We start from the raw sequence: 21500 nt of genomic DNA on the forward strand, positions 1-21500 counted from the left end.
AATACCCAAGATACAAGATATAATTTGCAAAACACATGAAACTCAAGAAGAACGAAGACCAAAGTGTGGACACTTTGCCCATTCTTAGAATTGGGAACAAAACACCCATGGAAGTAGTTACAGAGACAAAGTTTGGAGCTGAGAAGAAAGGATGGACCATCTAGAGACTGCCATACTCAGGGATCCATCCCATAATCAGCCTCCAAACACTGACACTATTGCATACACTAGCAAGATTTTGCTGAAAGGACCCTGATATCTATACATTCTATAGGTGATGCTCATACACATTTCTTTCCTGGGATCAGGTTACAGAAGCCAAACAGCTCTCATCCTCCTGTACTCACTGTATGGCCAGGACATTTTTCATTAATTCATGTCCTTTAATGAAAATATCTTCCCCAAACAAAAAGTTGTTGTTCTTCTTCAAGATGAATTCTGTATATGTTGGTAGAATAATAGGGACGACTAGTTTGCTAAACCATTTATCCAGCCCCGCCATGTATATCTTACAAAATCTAGTTCCTAATTTATTATAATCATTTGCAAACCCGTTTATTTTCCTTCATGTCATTTAAGAACATGTGCCAAATACCCACTCTGCCTCAAAATTATTTATCAAGCAATTTCCCAAAAGTACCTTCTTTTCACCAATATTTTTATCATCAGTGAGCATGGTGCTACAGAAGACAGCCACTAGTCATTTGTAGCTATCCAGATTGAAATCAATTGATGAAAAGTGAAACAAACTATTCAGCTCTTGTCCTGTGGCAGGAGCTCAATGGGCACAAGTGAATAGTGACTCCAACATCCATGGTGTTCTGCAGTCACAGAACGCTTCTATTGATACAGGCTCATCTACTGGCATTGGTGAGTGAGTGAATGAATGACTCCAAAGCAAGCCCCTATGTCCTTTTCTATCTGACTTGTAGGTTATATGAGGCTGTGTCATAGGATCATCTTGCCTATATGGACATCAACTTCTCAGGGTCAGTGCCACAGTCTGGATTATTTAGGATCCAGGGATTCCCGAAATACATCCTAAAAGATATGGCTGCTGCCTCTCCCAGGGTCCATCAACCACATATTCACAGGGACAATCTCCAGTTCCAATTTGTCTAGTCCTCATCTGTTATGTTGACAAAAACATGCCCATTGTGTCTGCAGAGTGATTTCCATCATCTTTCTTCCTCCAGAACTGTAAAGATTGATGCTCAGTAGAATGTCTTTTGTGTGTGTCCCTGTATGCAAGCTGCCTTTTGCTTCTCCCAAATGCAACATTAATCCATGCTTTATGAGTCAGATTTATCTATCTGTCTATCTATCTATCTATCTATCTATCTATCTATCTATCTATCTATCCATCCATCCAGTAATGCTCAAAGCTAATCATCTTGATTATGACACAAAAAGCATTTGGCTTGAAATCACAGCTGCTAAATACTATCCGTGAGTCTGGCCATGAGCATGGCATTCCTGAAGTGGTCCTTCACAGTCCTCACTGAACTGAATGTATTGCATCTCAGTTTTGGAATTCATCTCCACTCCACAATGCAGCAAAGAGGGAACGTGAATAGCCTGTATAGTCGGCCTCTGTCTTAGCCTGACATAACTAGAAAGTAAAACCTAAGACTTTATTTGGGGAATGCAAGCTTGGGTCCAGAGGAGGGAGGGAAGGAAAGACAAAAAGAGTGTGGTGGTGGGGGGGGGGGGCAGGCAATGTGCACAGTTGCTTCCTTGTCTGCCTGTAAATGGCCCCAGGCACCTTCATACTCCCTGTTGTCAGTCACACAGACCTTGGCAGGAAGATGACAAAGACAGGATGACAAAGACATGCACTTTAATACCTGTGGAAAAGTAACATCCCCTGAAATCCAGTTTGCAAAGGGCCCCTTTCACTGTAGCTCAGAATGTCACGCCTCTGTCCCCTAAGATCAGTTTTGGAAACACACATGTATCCTTAATACAGGGACTTGGTGTGATATGTCCAAGCCAACAACAAAGCAGGCTTAAGACTTCCGGCTGTCTCACAGATCTACTGCAGCGTCTAGAGGGAAACAGGGCTTTAAAAGGAGCTGCAGTCTAAAGGAGCACATGATCTTTTGGTTCGACTTGGCTTTTCAACCTCTATACTAATAGAATTCAACCTCAGTGGTAGAAAATATTTCTCTCTCTCTCTCTCTGTGTGTTAGACATGTGTGCAAGCATATGCATGTGTGTATAATATGCATGTTTGCATGTGTGTGTGTGATTCTACATGTGTGTTATGTATGTGTGCTTATGTGTATGTGTGAGTCCACTTGCTGGTTTGGGTATACTTGGAAGCCTGTTCTTGACCTCAGAACATCTTCATCAGTCCCCTCTTTAGTTTATTTCCAAAGTCTGAACGTCCCACTAATCCTCACCATTTTGCCTAGACTGGCTGCCCAGTAAGTCTACTGGCTTCACGTGTTTCAGCTCATCAGTGTGAGACTATTGGCACATGAAACTATACTTGGCTTTTACATGGGTTTTTGGGATAAATTCAAGTTGTCATGCTTGCATACCAAGCATCTGACATATATACTAAGTCATCTTTCCAACCCAGAAAGATGATTTTCAAATATAAAAGAAGAGAGCATACTCCTCCTTAGGCTCTTCAGAGTAATTCAATTTTGGTGTCAAAGGTCTTAGACTTGCACAGGTTTTACTCAAATGTACCACACACAAAGTTAATACTGAGTAATCAGCATCTACTAAACTTGACAGCCTAACAGGCACTGCTGGGAGTAAGCCTGCTTCTTCCAGCTGATAAGCGGGACAAGGACTTTCTTGCCCCAGTGCTTTGGATTCCTCTCTACATGTTACTCTTAGTTTTTGGACTATTTTTAAATGAGTACCTTTATAATTGAAGCATACTTTATAATTAAAGCTCTTCTCAAAGCTACAGGAAGTTTTACGTGTGTGTGCTTGCATGCATGCACACATGCATACATGCACACATGAGTGCTGGTGTTTGTATTTGTGTGCTAATCAGTGTCTCTCACTACACTGGAGCTCATGCAGCAGTGATAAGGAAAGTGGCCACAAGCCCCAGGAATCTTCTCGCCACTGCCTCTCTAGAGATGCTATTACAAATGAGTGCCACCACGCCTTGCTGGGTTTGTGGAATTGCGCCCATGTCCTAGTGCCCGCACAGCAAGCACTGTTACTGAGAGCCATCTGTTCAGCTCTCAAATCTCTATCTTGAAAATGAGAGATTTGGTGAAATGTTTTCTGTGCTTTGTTGTGGTATTTACAAAGCAACTAGCAATTGGTCCTATTCACCAAGAAAAGTGGAGGATGGTCCCCCATGTTGAAGCCAAAGCATGTCTGGATGATTTGTAAGATGGCCATTGCAGGGTCTCTAGTCCTGAGTCCTGAAGATTTGGTTTGTGGGAGTTAGAAAGACTCATCCTCACTCAGGTGGCATCAGTGGTCCAAACTTAAGGCCAGTGAACTTACATCAGCTTGTTAAAGAAACAACTAAGGTACTCACAAAGGGGAACAAGGATGACTGTCCTGTGAGAGCAGAGGCTGTGAGAGCAGCTTCCCAGGCTCTGGGGTCTTTGCTCATTTTCTCAAGATAGCAAGATGATGTAGAAGAAACATTTCCTGCTGCAGTCTAAATTTGAACCCCAGGCACATTTCTGCTTGCTTGTGTTTGCAAATCGCTTCACCTTTGAGAAGTGCAATTTCCTCATCTATAAAATATCATTAGTCTGAACCTGATAGAAAGATTGAAGATATTGATGTCCATAATATTCTCACCATACAGTTTGGATAGACAGATCTGAAATTGGCCCATATGACCTGTTCCTCCTCATAGACACAGTTTTATATAACTCACTCATTTTGACTGTGGACGAAGCATATTGGACCAGCCAATAGACCACAGCATCAATGGTAAGATTTTACTCTTTCAATGTTGCTTAAGAGTATAATGAATAGACACTCTCTCCTAGTGGTGTGGAAGAAGGATGACTGGTATGTGCTGTCCTGTAGACTAGTATGTAGTGATGGAGACCTCTCTCTTGCAGATACCCAGAAAGACACTGCCTTTCAGCCGATCAGTCTATAAGAATTCGGACAACCATAGGAGCTTCAAGTTAGTCCATCACAATCTTGCTTTCTTCCATTTAACTATTTTGTCATAGAATTGACAAAATGAGTGTGAACTGGTACCTTGAGACTTTCTCTTGAACCTTCAGAAAAGCCTTACAGTGGGGGATTTTTTTTTAAACTTCATTTATATACACAGCTATGTCTAGCCATCACTGGTCTTCAGCTGAGTAACACTTGTCACAAGCAGCAGGTCTGTTCTTTGTTCCAGGTCATATGCACCAGCATTATAATTTTAGCAAGTTTTCAGCCTTGATAACTTCCCTGCCCTTTTCTCAGAACACACAGGCAGACATCCCAACTGTACCAGCTGTTCTATGGCTACTATTGTTCCATAAGAAGATACAAAGTGATGGGGGAACTCACCACTTATTTCAGTATTCCCCAAATGTCCTTTGCCTGACTTCTCTGGAAGGAAGAGATGGACCTTCCCCCACCCTTTGTGGTGGGGGTTTTGTGCGAATAGCCTGTTTATAATGTTCACCTAATTATTGACCCTCCATCTCACTTTCCAATATCACATTGCTAGGAAGGCAAAAGATAAATGCTCTCTCTTTTTTTTTTTTCCTAAGGACATCTCCCAATTTCAGGGCATATTGAACTCTTCAAAGGAAAAAGTCAATAATAAAAATGTTGAGTCCTAGAGATGTAGTTTTCTTGCTTAGCATGCACAATGTTAGAGGCTTGATTCCACAGCACCTCTTACATTGGGTGTGTTAACTAACACCTTTACTAATATTTTGGAAGGAAAAAAATCAGAATTTCAAGGTCATTCTAGGCTACCTAGCAAGTTCAAGGCCAGCCAGGGCAACATGATACCCTGTCTTTCAATAACAATAATGATGATACTAATTGTAGTGTTCAATATCTACAAATGTCCTTATATTGCATAGTTGATCACCATTATTATTATTTATACATTATTTTTTGCATGTATGTCTGAGTTTCATGGCTACAGTGCCCAGGTCCTCTAGAAGAGTAGCCAGTGCTCTTAACCACAGAGCCATCTCTCCAGCCTTCCAGTGCATTATACCTTAGTGAAATTATACAATATCTAGACTGAAAGAAAATTTTAAATTTTTACTAAGTTTTTGTTTAATAATATTATCTTATATAAATTTCAATTTGTCCAATGAGCATGAAAATCAGGCATGTTCCCAGCTCACTGATTCTCATACTACAAGCAATGTGTAATTAGACAGGAAGCTCAGCAAACATGCTCCATACCCTATGACTTCTTAACACTGCGTTCCCGGCCCTTGGCTCTTGGGGGTTACAGAGTGCAGGTGGTAGGTAAATCGGTGTCGCTGTGACCGACAGGAGTTCGGTCGGTCCATGTTCTCAAGTGTAGACATTCCTGCAGGGCAGGTAGGTCATCACAGAGCAGAGGCTTCCTCCCTAACATGATACTATCACATTCCATGTGAGAATGTTGCTTTTTTTTTTAACCCAACAGAAACAAAATTTGTTCTGAATAAAAGTTGTTCTGCTCCCACACAAGGATACCACAAAAGCAACAGTGGCAGTGAGAGAAATCCACTTCTAAAGGAGGGAAGGTCACACATTATCCCTCAACATCTGGGGCCAGCCTGTGGGAGCTTGAAGAAGGGGATTCTATTGTGAAGGGAGGTAATTACAATGAGCCTCCATCTGTAACTGTAATGTCTCTCAGTAAATTAGTCATAACGGAGAGAGGCAAAGCTGCAAAGCTGCACAGACAGGTTGGAGCACTTTGTTATACAAAGCAGGTGCAGGCCCTTGCTCTCAGGTTTGAGATACTTTAGATCTTAAAAAGAAAGATGAAATGAGTGTTCAGCATCGGTTTAAAGACCATCATCACCTCCACTGTTATGAGTAACACTGTAATGACCATGGAAATGCAGACATCATACAAATATCTCTTCACGATCTTTATTCTATCTTTCTCGGATGTGTATCCTGAAATGGGGTGGCTAGATACTGATACTCTCCATAGTTCTTTCCATGCGGGCTTCATTATTTTATATTCTTACCAACAATGCACAAACTTACCAGTTTTCTGTAGCTTTGCCAGTTGTCAGTCAGTTTCCCAACACTATAATGAAATTCCTGAAGCAATTAATTTAAGAGGAAAGGTTTTTCTCTGATTCATGGTCTTAAGTTTCTAGTCTGTGATCACATATCCCTAATGGTTTGATCCTTGGTAGCATATGATGAAGGAAATACATAGCAGAACTGTGTGCCTCATCAGCCAGGAAGAGAGGGGAAGTCATCTGGGATCAGAACTTTTGTTCCCTCCAAAGGTCCAGTGAGTCGAGGCCCTCCCACTTGGCCTCACTTCTTCAAGTTTCTCTCCTCTCCCAATAGGTTGAGGAACATTCAGCCTCCAAACCATACCAATGACTTATTCTGTGTTTCTTGATAATAGCCATCTTAGCAGATATAAATGGTATAGTATCATGTCCATCAGTGGAAGAGTAAGTAAATTATCATTCTGCTTCATTCAGAAGATAACAGGGGTAAACTCTGAATACATCATGCTTGGTGGAACACAGCAAGCCATAAGGATGAATTAACATGACTCCTCTTAAATAGGATCCTAAAATGGTCAGATTCACAGAAAGAGAGGATAGAATGATGATTTCCAGAGAGGGGGAAATGGATGTAAAGACTCAGTTATAGAAAACAGAGATTTCTTATTATGTTGCATGCAGATTTAGTAACACTGTATTGTGCACCTTACATACAATGAGAGAAAATCTCTTCTAAACTGTTTTGTCAATATTTTTTAAAGGATTATAGCCATCAAGGCAGAGATTAGCTTGTTCTACAACATTGAAACCACTCTGCTTGTTAAAACAATAGAACATTAATTAATCATAGTAATGATTTATTGTGGAAGAGGGCAGACAGCAGCACAGGCCATAAATGTCATCACTAACCTTTGATAGCATCAGGACCCCTGCACGGCCCAAAGACCTCTTGTCTACACTGTTCTCTGTATTCTTACTAACACGGCTGTGTCTGAGCTCAGCTCTGAGTGGCTGCATGATCGAGTGGAGGGGACCCCTATACAAAACAAGTGCAGATCTATAGCTATAAGGGTAATATCTATGAACCTCTGTGCACATCTCTCTATGGGGATTAATGTGTTCTTACAGTGACTTGGAGTGATAACTGCTGAGCACCAACTGAGCTGAGCAAGGATGAGATGAATGGCAACCTTTCCTGAGGTTTTCCAATCACATATAGATAGATAGATAGATAGATAGATAGATAGATAGATAGATAGATACCTATGCACACACACATATATATAAACACATACATATATAAATTCATTCATGGGAATTGTTTCTAAATATTAGACATTTTCCAAGAGTTTGCTTCCAGTCCCCACTAGTTATCACTTCCATTGTTATAAGTTAGTTGGGTCTTTATTTGTCATTGTGTCTTATCTCTCTTAGCAACCAGACAATATGGGATATTAAATGGGAGCACCAACTTGAAGATTTCAAATCACTTCCATGGGTCCCATTGATTTGATCCTACAAGGTGTTTTCTCCATATTGAGGAGGGAAAACTTTCAGAAACTTACAGGTATACAGTGTGTTTTGCCCAGAGATAGGACTCTGGCCTCAGAGCTAGACCACTTGGATCTGCATAGGGTTTCTGACTAGAAAAGACAGCAGGGTCTCACATCCCTTCCTAGTGAAGAACCACACCGTGCGTGAGTGATTCCCAATCCTACTTTTGCGTTTCATATTTGTCTGTCATCTGTTGTCTATCTGTTTGTGGTTAGGGACTGAAGAGATGTTACATACCCAATACATGCAGCACCCAGAGAAAGCAGAGAAGAAGCAAATAAATAAATAAATAAATAAGCAAGCATGCAAACACTCTGGGCCCATGGGGAAATTTCTTAGGAGACAAGATACTGGTGAAGCCTTTGCTCCTGCCTAGGGGAACCTTCCTAAGAAGTGGCTGAGACAGAAAGCAAAGGCAGCAAGCTTAAGGACGTCACTTCAGCATGCCCACAGTGGGCAGTATCCTTTCAATGCACTATGCTAAATTAAAGGGGATGGCTTCAAAAGGGCCTTGAAAAAGATATCCAAAGGATTGCTAACAGGGACTGGAAGAAAATGTAAGGGAATGGAGCAGAAATGGTTTTAGACCAGGTGGGCAAAATAATGACAACAATAGTAATACCGATGAGTAAAGATTAAAGAAGTGTAAATGCATTGTGAATTCTTGATTGTATCGGAAATTTTAATATAATGAGCAAGGAAAATAGTTAGGTCTAAATATCAGACATATCACAGAAGTTCATGGCAATATCTTAAGGTTTTTCAAAGCAAAGTACCTTGTTAGGTATAACTGGGTTAGTGCAATTGATTTGTGATTTTAAAGCAGTGTTTCTATACATGTGTCTCTAATAAAATAAACAAAATGACCAAGCCTTGCTGTTTGTCTCTAAAAACATATCAGAAAATTTCCAAGCTATTACTTCACTTCTGTCCTCCTGTCCCCAGCAGATGAGTGATCTCCAGTTGGCTGCTATTATTCATCCTTTCCTATTTTGATCCATTTTCATTCAAGGCAGTGGTAGTCAACTATGTGAGCTGCAAGACACTTTTCTCATGGACAGGAGATAGTGAAACTGAAATACCACTGTTTTATGACGATTAGGTACAGTTAGAATGACTATTTCCAGTGAAGACACCCAAATACAACACATATAACAATAGAGGGATATGCAGTGGTAGATGGTTGGGGTAGGTGATCCATGGAAGTGAATAAAAGGTCAGCGCTAAAATCAAACCTGATGAACTGGTCTGACTAGACCATTATACCATTTGTATGTTTCCTGCCCAGCACTCTTCCATGAACACAAGTAAACAAGATTGATAGATTTGAGCGTTCATCACCCATGGGCCCCCATGATCCTTCAGTCCCTTTTGTTATCAGTTCCTATGTGCTCTACACAGCCTGTTCACTTGCTATTGCTCTGTCTGTTCTTCCAAATTCTCCTTATCACTATAAGGTATGAATGTTGGCCTTTGTGTTTGGATCTTGTATAACTAAAAGGAATGAGAAGGGTTGGTGCCTTAAGTTTATTCCCTTTGCTATAGGAAAAGTCATCTGACAAAAGCAAATTAATGGAGAAAGGTTTTTTGTTTGTTTGTTTGTTTGCTTGCTTGCTTGCTTTATTTTGTTTTGCTTTTTTTAACCCCAGGTTATAGTCTCTTATTGTGGAAAAGCCTTGGTGGTGAAATGAGAAGCAGTGTGTCCCATTATTCCCACAGTCAATAGCAGAGAGCAAAGAGTTAATAGATGCACGCTTGTGCTTAGCTTGCTCAGCTCACTTCCTCCTTTTTTCCATTCACACTAGCTAGAGAGAATGCCCCACCACAGTGCAAAGGTCTTCCCACTTCAACTATGCAACCCCCCACAGAAATGCTCACTAGCAACCTAATCTAGACAACTCTTCATTAAGACCCCTTCCTGGGCAATTCTACCTTGTGTCAAGCCAACAGTCAAAGGAGATAGCTCAGTGATTAAAAGCACTTCTGGTTCACACAGAGGACCCCAGTTTGGTTTCCAGCAGCAATTTTAGGCAGCTCATGATTGCCTGTAGTTCTCTGTCCAATAGATTTAACATACTCTTCTGGCATTCACACACACACACACACACACACACACACACACACATCAACCAAAATAACCATCATGGGGAGGGGCATTAGATAGCAGTAGTCTACCAAGCACAAAGACCCAAGTTCATTCCTCAGCACAAATCCATAAGGTAAAAGCAAATTTGTAGTCTGACACAGACCACATAATAAAATACCTAGGTAGCTTGTGAAATATGACATGGATTGAGTTGTTCATCCAGTGTAATATCTAAACTGATCGACTAGATCAAAACTTGCCTCAGAGAATTCAGCAACCAGTAAAACATAAAAGCACAGCTCCTACTTCATTGAGATGACTGATTGATAATGAATTTGATAACCTGGAATCCAAGTGGTTCTTTGCAGTGATTTTTGTCTCTTTTTCATTAATATTCTTAATTGGTACAGACAAACTTCTCTTGGGAAAATTATGAAATTATCCATTAATCTTATTTCACTAATTCTATGGTAAGTGATGATTGAACTTTCTGCAGATTAAATGCAAGTCTGAGATAAAAAAGAATGTGAAAACAAGAATACCGAGACCGAGATGGACTATTTTTCATTAATTTTAATTGGTTGCAAATTTTGCAGTCTCAAAAGTTTCTGCTCTTTGCTTCATTAAATAAGTTCTGTCATTGTTCAGCATAATTATAGCTTTGGGGGAATTTTCCCAATAAAAGCTTAGAAGGGGAATTTTAAAAGGAAGCCTAACAATTAATGATAAAATGTAGTTAATAGTTTTCAACACTCAGACCTTCTTATGTTTCTGAATAGTGTGGTTCAGTGACCTATATGGGTGGTTTTGATGGTACCTGGAATTAATTGTACAAGAGGGACAGTGTCAGGAAAAAAAAGGACAGATTTTTTATTTCTGCCTAACAATTTCTCTGTATGCCTTAATTTTTCCTGAATTCTGGGTTTATATGGCTATTCAATACATACCGTGTATATGAAGACCATCAGCAGAAGCTCCAATCTTGCCAGCTCCTTGAGTATCTGTTCAAAATCCAGATAGGAAGTCTTCTAGATCCACTGTAGAAACACGATGTGTATGTGTGTGTGTGTATCTGTGTGTGTTTAGATTCAACCTTAAGCTTTTGTAATCCTGACATTATTGTTTAGTGTCTAGGTAGTTCCCAACTTCAGATCGGTGATTTGAATTCTCTTATACTTAAGGCATGTTATCCTTTATTTAAATAGTCAACGTGTCTTTTCCTTCTTTTAGAATTTCTTTCTATCTGCTCTAGTTTCATTTCTGTTGCTGTGTTAAAATACCCTGGCAACAAGCAACTTAGACAAGCAAAGGTTTATATCATCTCACAATTCCAAGTCATAGTCCATGATGGTGAAGGATTCTCAGTGGTTGAATCAATTAGGTAGCTACTCACATCCCAACCACAGTTGGGCACCGGAGAAAGGACTGCACATGAACAAGAAGCTTGTGCTCAGCTTGGTTTCTCCATTCTTTTTTTTTTTTTTTTTTTTTGGTTTTTCGAGACAGGGTTTCTCTGTGTAGTCCTGGCTGTCCTGGAACTCACTCTGTAGACCAGGCTGGCCTCGAACTCAGAAATCCGCCTGCCTCTGCCTCCCAAGTGCTGGGATTAAAGGCATGCGCCACCACGCCCGGCTACGGTTTCTCCATTCTTACATAGCACAAGACTCCCTGCCTAGGGAGTGCTGTCCCCCATTGTTGAGTCTTCTTACATAAGTTAAGGTAATAATTCTGCATTAGTATGCCCACAGGCCAACCCAGTAAACAACCCCCCACTGGGACTCTTCCCGAGTGATTCTAGGTTTGCCTCATTGACAAAGCTAATGTTCTCCCTCCCTCCCTCTCTTCCTTCCTTCCTTCCTTCCTTCCTTCCTTCCTTCCTTCCTTCCTTCCTTTCTGTATTATTTCCTTTTTATTTGCTTCCTTACTTTATTTTTGTAGTGTTAAGAATTGAACCCTGAGCTTCATACACACTAGGTAAGCACTCTACCACTAAGCTATATCTCAAGCCCTGTGTCTTCTTATATTGACCCAATGGCAGTAACTTGTGAGCTAAAGACCTACGAGATCATACATGCATTATATCTTTACATCACTCTACACTGCTTATTAAAGGCTCCATGAAATACAAAAATTTATACTATATTCTCTACATTTGGAATGAACTCAAATAGTATCATCTGACACAAGTCAAGAATTTAACACGTTTGTTAAGTAAATGGTTTTTACTAGTTTGGACAAAATACATGTGTTAATTCACTTAACAATTTTATATTAATGCCAAATCATAAGACTGTGTGCCATGCTCCTTAACTGCTGATGGATTTACAGTCTGAGAAACCCATTGTAAATTGAAAATATCACACATTGGCAATGCATGCATGGCACAATGGCTTGGGTACTCAGTGCACTTACAGCGTCACTTGCTTCCCCACCTAATCATGTTATTAAAGGGGCAATATGGCCTAGTATCATGAAAGCATGGTGCCACTTACATCAGTCTAGGAAGGGTGGGGTGGGCATTCAAACTTCAAAGCACAGTTTCTACTTTATCCCTCATAAAGTCAAAAACTGTTCAATGTAACCATTTTATGGGAGGGAAGGAGGGAGAGGGGGAGAGGGGGAGAGGGGGAGAGGGGGAGAGGGGGAGAGGGGGAGAGGAGGAGAGACAGAGAGGGGGAGAGGCGGAGAGGGGGAGAGGGGGAGAGAGGGAGCATGCTCTGATTAGAGGCAGGTTTATTACTGGAAAAATGCCAAAGGCTTAGCACTCTAATGCTAAATATGTCAAACATTGCTTTTATGATCACTGTGGCTTGAGCCTCCACTTTAGGGCTCTGAGAACTCCTGCCTAAGGTCCAGCCTGGAATCTGTAAGCAGATCTAACTTAGGAAGTATCCTCAAAGCTCAGATAGTCAAGCCTAGCTAGAAGGCAGGGCACAAACCTGGTCACTAGATACAGATGTCAGTAGAGCCTGTATCCCCTTCCTGACACTGTAGCATGTGCATGAAGACAGCAGGAAAAATAGACACTTTCAAAATTCCAGTTATTAGCTCCATGCTACTCAAAGTCTTTTTCAGTCAACACCCACTGAACAGCTGCAGATAGAATTGTTACAATGAACAAATCCCCTATCAACATAAGCTGGAAAAAAAAGCTAAATCACCTTGCCCCCATACCAAACCTGAGGCTGATAGTCACTATAGTACTAGTCCTAGCTAGATCTCTCAGGATCAGAAGGATTTACTCTGATGTCTTGAATATGACCCTTAACCTCAGGGCTCAAGATGGTGGCTGAGTCACTCCCAGCAGAACAGAGAAGGGATAAAGAAGAAAGGCGAAAGGGAGCCACAGCTGACCACAAACTGTTTCTTGACATTGGCCAAACAGCAACCCGTCCTCCTTCATCTCATTGGCCAGAACTTAGTCACATAGTTGAACTCGGCCACACTAGAAGCTTGGATTACAACCTTCACCCAGACCCAACTCAAGATAGCACCAGGGATGTAGGCTCATCATGAAATACCTTGCTCTACCTTTTCCAACGACAGAGTGGCTGCTGAACTCTGCCGCCCAGCCAAGGACCAGATTTCCCATACTCTATTGCAGCCAAAAATAATTACTGTATATGAGCAGAGATGAAATGAGTACTTCCAGGCCAAGGAACTTCCAACATAGACACAGCCTCCTCCCATTTACCTTTTAACTGTTCACAGACATCCTGAATTAAGCTAGTTGTTATTATAAATATGATGGAGTTGCAATCATGTCACTGGATCTTTGAACTGCTGATTGGGGAGAGTCTCCTGTTAATTAGAGACACACTTAGGCATAATGTATGCAAGAAATAAACTTCCATTGTGCTTAAATGTTTACATTCTTAGGGATTGTTATACTTTCTATGGTAAGTTATAGGTAGGATTATAATAATATATAATGTTAATGAAAAGACCATCTCAATTTCTCATTAAACCTGGGTGTCCTTGGGATCTGCCACATTACTTACTACCATAGTAAGTTCTAAATAAAATCTGAGGGAGTTATTACTGAATACTAGATGCAGTTACATATACTATAGGAACTCAGAGGAAATAATATTTAATTTAGCCTAGGAATGTGTTACTTAACATCCAATCCAGGGGCATGTATGTTATAGTATTATGTTTTATATGAGGTGTAAATGCTCCATTGGATAAATTCTCTCATTTGTTCTGTTCTGCCTTACATATTCAAGTGGTGGTGTCGTGCCAGCCAGGCAGACACCTCATATATTCAACTCTTATATTCAAAAGGGGTGACCATGGACTCTGAGAAAATTTATGAAGAGTGACTTCAAGGAGAAAGATCAACTTACAGTAATGTGTGGCTCTTGTTCAGACCTCAAAACGCTGATTGCATGGAAAACAGAGAGGCCTTCTTCGTGCTGTCAACTAAAATACCTACACTCCATCCTACTGACAGGCAGAACATTTCCCACCTACGTGGTAGCCCAGGGCACTGATAATTCTCAATGACAAGGTGAGTTTGTAAACAATTCTCTCTCTTCATTGCTGGAACTGGTAGATGGAAGCCTGGCTCAGACTGTGACTAGCCTCACTCGTCCCTAGCCTTCCCCTTCAGCAAAACATGCTTGTCCTGACTCTGTAAAATGTCACAGTTCCTAGCATCATCCTTACCACAACACACTGTGTTAATATTTATGGTGAACACTTTTCCCCCTCCTAGGATCCATGTCTTGAAGATAGGGACTCTTTCTTATTTACCCAAGATTCCCCCAAGCTTGTGTATAGAATCCCTCACATAGTTGCTAATTTGTGTCTTGATTTTGAAAGTAGAAGAAAATAGCTACCCTGATTTAGAGGAAAACTAGAAGAGAAAGACTTATAGGATGCACAATGGAATCCTAGGGGTTCATGTGAGTCTTCAGTTAGAGCATCTTGGATTATGTTCTGGACTGGGTGGCAAGAGACTTGGACTCTGATTTCAGTTTAGTTATGAAATGACTGAGCAAGCCAGCTGTCTCAGAGTCCTTATCCCTACATGGATGAAGGAGATGTTCTCTTCAGGTCTCCCATGACCCATAATGCTTGTGTGGCATTGTTTTTTGGGAAACTACCTTCTGTATATATTTCACTTAGTTTGTTTCATTTAGTAGGGGAGATGAATTTGAACATTATCAGGCAAGATGAGGCATCCCTAATAGTAAAGGAAGGCAACCTTCTTACAGTTCCAATTACAAAATTGCCAGTGGTCGTGAACAGATGCAAAGAATGAATCATGGAGGTTGACCTGGCCTAGAGGGAGGAATGAGCATCCACTGAAACACAAGCAAATCCATCTTTACTGTAATTACTTAAAGATGCTTTTAGCCGACAAATAAAAATTACATGTATTTATTGTGCACAACAATGTTTTGAAACATGGCCACATTGACAAATGGCCAAATCAAGCCACTTGTGCTATAATTTCTGCTCATACTTTTCTTATGGTGAGAACATTTGCAGTCTACTGTCTCAGTAATTTTCGAGGTTACTTAATAACAATGCATTGTTTTTAACTACAGACACTGTTTTCTACAAAAGACTCCTGGAACTTACTATTCTTGACTGAAATTCCATATCCTTTGACCAATATGTTTTCTATAATATTCTTTCTAAATAAAGAGAAAAAAAAAAGACCTTGGCGAGTCATAGTGGCTGTAAATTAGTTCAGTGAGGCAGTAGAGCTTTTCCGAGAAATGGGACTACAAAACCACTCATTTTTCAAGGTGAGACAAAGGAAAGTGTTATTTTGAAGGTGTGGCTAGTGTGCCAAAGGCTTGTGGGTTTGGAGCTCTGACCCAGTGCAAGGATATTGAAAGGGGATGGAAATTTTAAGAGATGGGATCTGGTAAAAGGCAGTTAAGTCACTGGGCACACTGCCCTCACAAGTGACTAATGCAGCTCTCATGGGAATCTGGTTAGTTCTACCAAGAACAGGTTGTTATAAAAAGTGCAAGCCTGGCCCCCTCCCAGAATTCTGGCTTCCTGTCTCACCATGGGATTTCACTTTCATAGTCACTTCTGTCATAGCCATGTGCCATGCTCTCATGTAACCAGAAGACCCTTTCCAGCAGTCGAACAGATTGGCTGTCTGCTCTTCAACTCTTAACATCCAAAAATGTAAGACAAATCAACTGATTTTTTTTTATAAAGTAAAAATATTTAATTACTGTGACAGAAAATGGGTTAATATATAAAGATCTCCATAAATATGCCACACAACTGAATTTTGCTCTTTGGTATTTGCTGGACTCCATGAGTCCCAGGGCTCATGATAACCACAGGAGAAGAGAGTATTCTCTAGGGTTTGAGATACCTCTCTTCAGTTACCCTGCTACACCTACATGAGTGTTCTTGTTGCCACCCAGCCACAATAGACTTGCTCCTCTTCCAAGGCTCTGCTGTTCTATAGGCAATGTTTTCTTGAGTGTTCATGTATTGATCCTTGTTGAGCATTTAAAGTGGACCTCCCATACTACCCCAAGCATGATATTCAACTCCCATAGCATCTGCCTCTTCCTCTTACCATCCACAACCCATCTCTGTTCTGCCTCACCTAGGTCTACATCTTCTTCTTGATATGATACATTCAACATATAAGTCAATTGCATATGTTATTCTGATTTACCAAGAAGAATTTCTTTTCTTTTCTTCACTAATAGATCCCAGCTGCCTAAAACAGTACCTGACACACATTGATTGCCAGAAGTATCTGTTAATAAATGTTAGAATAAATGGGCTATCTACAATGTTCCACTGATTTTTAACTTATCTGGAAAATGATAGCAGTTTGTTGTGACCTCAGACAACCTGGAGAGTAGCTCATATATAATTCTTAGGTATCAGTCAAATCCAGAGCACACTGTAGACTACACTAAATTATTTGGATAAAAATGAGAATGGTAGCCAACAGAACTATAATTTGGAAAATAAATCAGAAGGAATCCTACACTATCCATTTTGGTATTTATCCACTGAACAACTGAAGATGGCAGAGTTTGGTGCACATAATCCCAGTAAAATATGAGACCATGAAACATGACCTTGATATTTGCATTGACTTCTTTGATGATCACATCGGTCATGAAACAGAGAACCTCAGCTTCCCAGATGAAGAAACAGACACAGGCAACTATCCCAAGTTCACATAGGAAAATGTGTCAAGCTGCTCCTCCTCCTGCCAGAGCTTCCAATCTCCCTGCCAAGATCTCCTAAAGACTTCCTTCCAACAGAATCTTGGGATCTTGGTGGATCTTGCACTGAAAACTCCAGAAAACAGTTAACATTTTTTATATTATCAACGTTTCTGTGTGTTTAATTTTCATAAGGCCTTGACAGTTGTGCAGAATCCTCACTTTGAAATGTTATCTAATGCTTGGTGCTCATGACTACATACTTATCCTCTTTCTACCGTTTCCACGCAGAGAGGTCTATGGGTCTCTGGAACAACTTGCCAAGAGCAGCTGCCAGCACCCCATAGTAATCAAGGCCTTGAAAGGACTCACAATCCATGGGGCCTACACTCTCACATGGTTATATTAATTAGACAACTCTTCTGCTGGCTGAGGATGAATCACAATTTTAAAAAGAAAGGGGAGAACTTTGCTTCTTTCCTCTTCTAAATAGGTGCCCCCTCCCAACTTCTATGCATTCAGAGAATCCAAACAAAACTAACCCAAATATTTCACTTACTCAATGTTACCATAGGTCATCTACAGGCCACACATTGAAGGGACAAACTGACAAGAGTGGGCAGCTTGGGATCTGGCCTAGGTAGCCATAGGGAGAAGGATGATGGCATAAAGAGAATAACATGAAGATGCAGGAGAAACAGTACACAATAGACAGTGCATCCCAGTGACATCAGCAAGCAAGAAGCAAGTTCCTGCAATGTAGAGCAATACACACCTAACAGTGTCAAGGAAACAGAAGGGTTAGAACTGGTGAGAGGGTCACAGAATCCCTCAAACACCCACCCACTATTTTAGCTCCAATCAGGTAATTGGTGGTATGTGAGCTATGTGCTTCTCATACAGGTAAAACAAAGTTCTATTTATTTTCATTACATTGTCAGTTCCTATGGAACTCATGAGTACGAGTTTCTTCCTAATCTCCCCTAGGCTCCCGGTTGCATACTCTTGAACATACAGCTCTAGTTAGTCCAGTCTTGTCTGCAGAGAAACCTAGGAGAGAGGGGCACCGATGTCAGAGAGGATGATGGATCAGACTTATATTTGACTTGATTTCTTCAGGTCTACATGCACGGTGGCTCCTGGTGATTTTGTCATGAAATCTCTTTACCCTCTAGTTGTTGGTGCTCATAGTACATTTACCTCTGATACCCCACTGTTCATTTCTAGTTTCTGTTATAATTTCTCTGTGTTTGTTACTTCTCTCATTGCTTTATCCAAATATATGAAAAGAAGCAACTTGAGAGGAAGGGTTTGGGGTTTTGGTTGTTTGGTTAGTTGGCTTGTTTTGTTTCAGGTTTGTTGTTGCTGTGGCTATTGTTGCTGCTGCTGCGGTTGCTGTTACTGTTGCTCTTGCTGCTGCTGCTGCTGCTGCTGTTGCTGTTACTGTTGTTCTTGCTGATGCTGTTGTTGTTGTTGCTGTTGTGATGGTGAGTGGTTGTTGTTGTTTTGTGATTTTTGCTTTGACTTATAGTTTGAGAGGACACATGCAGAAAAGGCATGGCAACTTTGATGTCAGGACTATGCATTTGGGACTTACTGCTTCAAATCTTGATGAAACAAGAAGGAAAGAGACAGGATGTGGGCCAGATTACCAAAGCTTAAGATCCAACTCTTAGTAATCCATTTTTCCTGGGAAGCTGTACCTCCTAGGGTAGTGGTTCTCAACCTTCCAATGTTGTGACATTTTAATACAGTTGCTTATGCTGTGGTGACTCCCAACCATAAAATTATTTTGTTGCTACCTCATAACTGTAAATTTGTTATTGTTACATATCATAATGCAAATATCTGATATGCAGGATATCTGACATGTGACTCCTGTGAAATGGGCATTCTACCTCCAAAGGGGTTGTGACCTACAAGTTGCTGTAAAAGTTCCACAACCTTCCAAAAGCAGTGCCATTATCTTGTAAGAGACATTTCATGTTCAAAGCACAGCACTCTTCACCCACATCTGTCCAGGCCCTGAGGTTTTACAAGAACTCTTAAAGTGCCAGAAATATGCTTTCTCCAAGTAATGATATCTTTCATGCTACAGTTCACCTTGAAGGATGATAAAGATTTCTATTCCCAGGTATCCCACCATATGACATTGGAGAATGGTCAAAAATTCATAATCTTCATTAGCCACACTGATACAGGAGGCAAAACCCAGCTACCACCTCATAAGGTACAAGCATCCATGTCTCCTGCCCTTCATAGGAAGTTTTATCCCAAGAGTTTATATTTTAGTCTTAGATAGTCTCTATCATATGTTTCAACAAAGAGTCTCTTATTGAAGAAAAAAAAAAAAAAGAACTCTGGGGCTGTTGAGACTGCTCAGCTGGCAAGAGCTCTAGGCGCTCGCTCATCTAGAAGACCCTGTTTTGAGTCTTAGCGGCCACATGATAGCTCACGTTGTCTTTAACGTCAGTTGTAAGGGATATGATACCCTTTTCTCACCTCTGAGAGCATCAGACATATATATGGTACATATATATTATAAGTGGACCCAACATCCATACAATAAAATAGAATAAAAATAAGTTCTAAAGTAACACTGCATAACCTACCCAGAGAGCGAAGAATTCCAAAGTCAGTGGAAATGTATTTTCACAGCAATAAAAATTTCCTCAATATTAAATTTAAAAATTTTTTAAAGAATTCAAAAAAAAAAAAAAAAGGATACACACACACACAAAGATTTGCTGAATGACGTTTGTAAGGAGTATTGATATTGCTCTTCTCAAAGGCACTGTTCTCAGTACAGAAGTTCCCACATCTGGATATTGTCTCTACTGTCCACTCATCTGTAATCCTCCTTGAAGAGCCCTGCCTCCAGGCATGTGGGTCACTTGTCAGCTCACCAGGAATTCGCAGCTTGAACCTGCTGACAAGGTAACACAGGATGGAGTCAACACACTTATGTGGCAGTGTTTCATAACGGGAGTGCCATTCCTCCTGCTCTTCCTAAATCTCCAGGTATTACAAAATGGCTGAGAACATTTTTTATCTTCCTGGGTGGTGCTACTGACATTTGGCATGACACAGGCTGCTAAACAGCCCAAATTGCACAGAACACCTCCCTAATGGGAAGGTTTATCTACTCCACAGTACCAGCAGTGCAATTTTGAGTACCTGAGCTCTCTAGCCACATCATTCATAGACAATATCATAGATTTATTGGGTGTATTTATTTCCTAAGCCAGTCATCTGAATTTGTGGCAGAAGTAAAAATACAATTACAGGATTTACTTTGATAAACTAGCATTGAGCTGAAAATTCAGTAGCTGGGTCAATACAGTCTCTTCTTAGAGAGAATGGGTGATTGGTAATCAGTTTGGACTGGGACCCACTGTATTCCTCCTCCTCTTCCTCCCCCCACCCATCCTTACACTCCTCATCCTTGTGTTCTCCCTCCCCCAAAGAGACTTTACCCTCCAGTGTGATCCTGGTGAAAAACTAACAGTTCTAGTTTCCTGGGAATATTTAAGGTGGGTACATGGTCTCTCTCATTCTAACATCTAGATCTTCAAACATGATGTGCTGTTGTCACTGAAAGGAGGGTGGCTTTGGCAAAGGGCACAGTCTGCTTCTACAGGTTTAAGGTGTGTCCCAAGCATCTCTAACAAGCTCTCCATAATGCCAAGGTGTTGGGCCCACTACTATGCTTCAAGTAACAAAAACTCTAGCACACTCTCCTGTCTTTAAGGAAGCTGATTGAGTTGGTGTGAATGAGAATGACCTTCATGGGCTAACACATCATTAGAATGTTTGGTCCTCCAATGATGAAACTGTTTGGGAAGGATTGGAAGCATGGCCTTGTTAAAGGAGGTATGCCACTCAAGGTGGGCTTTGAGGTTTCAAAAGCCAATGCTATTCCCAGTTACTTCTCTCTCTGCCTCATACTTACAAATAAAGACAGACTCTCTCAGCTACTGCTCCAGGACTACACCTGCCTGTTACCATGCTCCTCTTGCCCTGATGGCCATGGACTCACCCCCTGAAACCCTAAACCTCTAATAAACTCTTCCACACTGCCTTAGTCATAACCTTTTTACAGCAATAGGAAATAGCTAAGATACTGGCCAGTCTTTTCTCCATTGTATCATGCTTGACTTATCCTGAACTTACTTTGACTTTAAAATAACACCAAAAGAGTGCTTAACCTTGACATTGAATGAGGATCTTTTCCTGGGCTAGTGATACATGGTGTGCTGTGTTCTCACAAGGCTGGATAGCAGCAGTAAGTTACAGCTACTGCTCAGCAACATAAAACAACCAGACTTTATTCTGGATAGGCTTTGTTAATGTTGGGCTACCATAGGATTCTGAGAATGGCTAACATGAACTAGGCTAAGCTTGGGCATTTGAAGTGGTAATTTGTTAAGTTGCTCTGAACACCCCACAAGCTTCTTGCTACCACCTAATGCTCTGGATTCCTGAAAGAAAGACACACATACATAGCCTTATATTTTAAGTACCTTAAACAGCTAGGCC

The 21500-nt window shown here is 40.7% G+C and overlaps 1 long non-coding RNA gene across 1 annotated transcript in view; it reads left to right on the top strand.

Annotated features, from left to right (window-relative positions):
- Window positions 1-21500, top strand: part of LOC115032765 — a 54337-nt gene that overhangs the window by 2248 nt on the left and 30589 nt on the right. The window contains exon 2 of the long non-coding RNA XR_003838385.1: window positions 14080-14305. This is a non-coding gene — a long non-coding RNA (uncharacterized LOC115032765). The remainder of the gene's footprint in view (window positions 1-14079; window positions 14306-21500) is intronic.

This window comes from Mus caroli, chromosome 12 (assembly GCF_900094665.2).
Source record: "Mus caroli chromosome 12, CAROLI_EIJ_v1.1, whole genome shotgun sequence".
Lineage (NCBI taxonomy): Eukaryota > Metazoa > Chordata > Mammalia > Rodentia > Muridae > Mus > Mus caroli.